Raw genomic sequence first — 4,130 nt, 5'->3', positions numbered from 1 at the left:
ATTTTAAAATTTAACTATCTCATCATACACACAACTAAAGTTGGCAAATTAATTATAATTATCTTTTAGTTTGTTTGAAATGAGGAAACTGAGGCCCAGAGCATCATTGTTGTATAATTTTTTAAAAGCCATTGAAGTTAGAGTCAAAATCCCCTATCTTTTTCCCACTCAAGACTCCAAGCAACAGTGTCCCTTATCTGGAAACAGAAGTGAGAATCCCTGACCAAGCTAATCTCACTGGAATGTTTGTTGTAAGATCAAATTATATATATATATATATAGGGCTGGGTTCGAGCCCTGGGTTGGGAAGATCCCCTGGAGAAGGAAATGGCAATCCACTCCAGTACTATTGCCTGGAAAATCACATGGACAGAGGAGCCTGGTAGGCTACAGTCTATGGGGTCACAAAGAGTTGGACATGACTGAGCACACTCTGAAAACTCTGTAACGTACTTTATAAAACGAAGTAGAAAAGAAAGAGAAGAAAAGAAAGTACTTTGCTTAGCTCATGTAACTCTTGGATAAGTGGGGGTATTCACCTATTTTCCAGTCTGTGTTTATCCCATTAGCCAAGGTTAATGGAGGTGAAAATAAAAATCATTTGCTATAGGAACCGATACTTTTGGTCATCAAATATTTTAGGCTTAGTTGGGATGAATTCCACACCAGAAGGACCTTTGCTTCACAACTGCATTGCTCTCATCTCTTTCCTCTAATAAGTAGAAAAACAAAAGCTTTATACCCACTTTAACAAATGCCAGCAATTCAAGATTTCCTTTTACAGCACATACATATGCTAATATCATGAGTGTTAACACCACAGTGTTCCAGATGCCACTCAATCTATGTATTATCTAATAAATTGCAAGTGTACTCTACTGAATAATATAATTGATAAAATCACCTTATCTTTGGACTACAGTGAATTGTTTGTGTGATGGTGTTGTTCTTCATTACATGCCTGAATGTACTCGTTAAGTTCAGAGTGAACAATAAGCCTAAAAAAGCACAAAGATGGTGCACCTGAACCAGCAGGAAGTCTACATTTCAACCACCCCAGAATCTGGCAGGTCTAACCCCTGAAAAGGAGCATGTTCCAAGCATTGTACTTACATTTCGTGCTCAAGAGGTGATTTAACTTTTTGGTTTTCAAAAAGTGAGGAGTGAGAGCTGAATATCCTTAATTATAAACATAAACCTAAGATGGGAAGGTTCTTAAATTCACAAGCTCATTTTCAAATTCATTTTCCCTCAAGCTGTGCATACACTTGCCTTAAAATAGCACCACATTCCTGGGAACTTCTGAGGCTCTTTCATTCTCTCTTTGCTGTCTGATAGTAAAGGATGTACCCAGCTAGTCTGACAAAGGGTCTGCACAAGGGTTGTGCAGCTTCATCCCTGTTGGAAAGAATTTCTGAGCCAGATTTGGCTGATGTAAAGGGTTTATTTTTCTGGGTTACCAAGTTTTAAACAAAATCCATTCACTAATTCATTCATCAAATACAAATTAAGCACCGGAATATCCCAGGCTCTGGGGATAAAAAGAGACAAATAGAATAGACCAGGTCTCTGTTCCCCTGATTCTCACATTAGTGGGAGTAGAAGGGGAAAGATAAACAATAAACAGAACATCTAGTATAATAGGTTTCATTATAATGAAATATAATATGGTATGATAAAGTGCTAGGGTGAAAACATGATGTGATAAGAGAGCAGGGTAGTTGGTAGAGCTGGAAATACCATGTTACATAGAGTGCTCCAGTCAACATTAATAACGTTCCCCAGTACTGCTGGTTGCCCTCTTTTTCCAGGAACACTAGAATGTTACACTTGCTCAGATTTCAAAAATTGACGATATGACTTACTTTGGCCCAAGAAATATGACTAGAAATGACATGTCACTGTCAGGCTGAAGATCTGGGGAGCCAGCGTGCAGTTCTCCGAGGTGTTTCCCCCTGCTGTGGCTGTGCTTTAGGTCTCATGTTGAAAGTGGCATTACAACTTCTAGTTTCGGGTCTCATATCTAAGAACTTTGGAAGCCACCAGTCCTTTCCACGCAAGAAAACAAGTTGGAAAAAATGAAAAATCAACAACTTTTCTTAGATCTAACAGAGAATTCAGGTCACAGGAAAAAAAAATTGCCCCCAAAGTTGGAGAGACAGACAGGTGGATAGAATCACAACTTATGAGAATAAAAACCTGCAAGTAGAAACATCCACAGGAACCAATATTAGGATCATTTTCTGAGACATGTCTTACTTTTTGCAACCCCTTATAGCCTGCCAGTCTTCTCTATCCATGGAATTATCCAGGGGAGAATACCGGAGTCAGCTGAGAAAACCTAAATAGTAATTGATGGAATTGCTCAATATGGACAAATGAAAAAGTCCGGGTTTAGTCTTAGGAGGATGACCCCTATACCTCTAGGAGCCCTACCAGCTTCTCACAGTGAAAATCACAGAAAAATTCCCTGATGCTTCCAGCAGGGGAAGAGGGAAAAGTAACTATTTTGAAGTAAACCCAGAGTACTCCGTTTTTATTAGCAAGACATGTCCTCAAGAGAAGCCATTTTACTAATAGTTTAATTATTAGTAAAAACTATTTTAACTCATAGTTAATCAACTTGAGTTTATCAGAACCTAACTAAGCTGGAATAAAGGAAATGCCCAATTCCAGCTCCCTCTAGCCTTTCTGCCTAAATTAATGGTGATGGGGATTGAAAAGCACTAGTGAAGGTCACAGCCCAAGGGCACAGGCACAGACTCATTAAAACCTGGAAGTCAAAGTATAGAACGATTGTATGCTTTTTCTCCCCCTGCCCCTTACCACAATATCAATAGGGTTCCTGGGTAATAGGTAGATACTATGGAAAGAACTACGGGCCTCAGAATCTATTTAAGAAAAAGTCCCCAGTGAAACCCAAAGACAACAGGAGAGACTAAAACAAGGGCAACAGAGGAAATTTTAGCTTCTGACACCAACAGCTAGAGCAAACAAGAGACAGTCCAGCTTTTAAACAGCTACACACAAAACTCACAGTAAAAGCTATTTACCTCAGTACCTTTTATCTAGTACATCATGTCTGGTTTACAAGAGAAAATCATAGGGCATACTAAAAGACAAAAAATATATATAGTTTGAAGAGACAAAGAAAGCATCAGAACAGAAACAGACATGGCAGAAATGTTAGAATATTAGACCAGACTTTAAAGCAGCTATTATTAAAATGTTAAAGGAATTGTGATATTAGAGAAGACTCTCTTGAGAGTCTTGGACAGCAAGCAGATCAAACCAGTCAATCCTAAAGGAAATCAACCCTGAATATTCATTAGGAGGACTGACGATGAAGCTGAAGCGCCAATACTTTGGCCACCTGATGTGAAGAGTCAACTCTTTGGAAAAGACCCTAATGCTGGGAATGATTGAAGTCAAAAGGAGAAGAGGGCGGTAGAGGATGAGATGGTTAGACAGCATCACTGACTCAATGGTTATAAATTTGAGCAAACTTCAGGAGATAATGAAGGACAGGAAAGCCTGGCATGCTGCAGTTCATGGGGTTGAAAAGATCAGACATGACTTAGTGACTGAACAACAATAAGGGAAGTATAATACAAAAATTCTACAATATGCAAGAACAGATGCATACTGTAAGCAGAGAGATGGAAGGAAATAAATGCTAGAAATCCCATCCTATTTACAATCCTGCTCATATTCAAGGGCTTATTCTTCCAAATAATCATACAGAGTGTACACATGAGGAGGTAAGACTTTGGGGGGCCAGCTCTGAATTCTGCCTACCACAGGGAGCAATTTGATGATGATTTGAAGCAGAGAAGGGAGAAGGACACTATCTGACTTATGTTTTACTCTTGTTTTTCAAACTTTAAACTTTTTATTTTGTATTGGGGTATAGCTGATTAACAATGTTGTGATAATTTCAGGTTAGCAAATGAGATGATAATATGCACGCCTGCGTATTAAGTCACTTCAGTTGTGACCGACTCTTCCCGACCCTATGGACTGTAGCCCGCCAGGCTTCTACGTCCATGAAATTCTCTAGGCAAGAATATTGACGTCCCCTCAGGTGGCACAGCTGGAAGGGGCGGAGCTGAGGCGGCAGTGGCTGAGAA

The sequence above is a fragment of the Bison bison genome, unplaced genomic scaffold (genome assembly GCF_000754665.1).
Source record: "Bison bison bison isolate TAMUID 2011002044 unplaced genomic scaffold, Bison_UMD1.0 scf7180017864139, whole genome shotgun sequence".
NCBI lineage: Eukaryota > Metazoa > Chordata > Mammalia > Artiodactyla > Bovidae > Bison > Bison bison.
The sequence above is the reverse complement of the archived record's forward strand: the minus strand, read 5'-3'. Positions refer to the sequence as shown.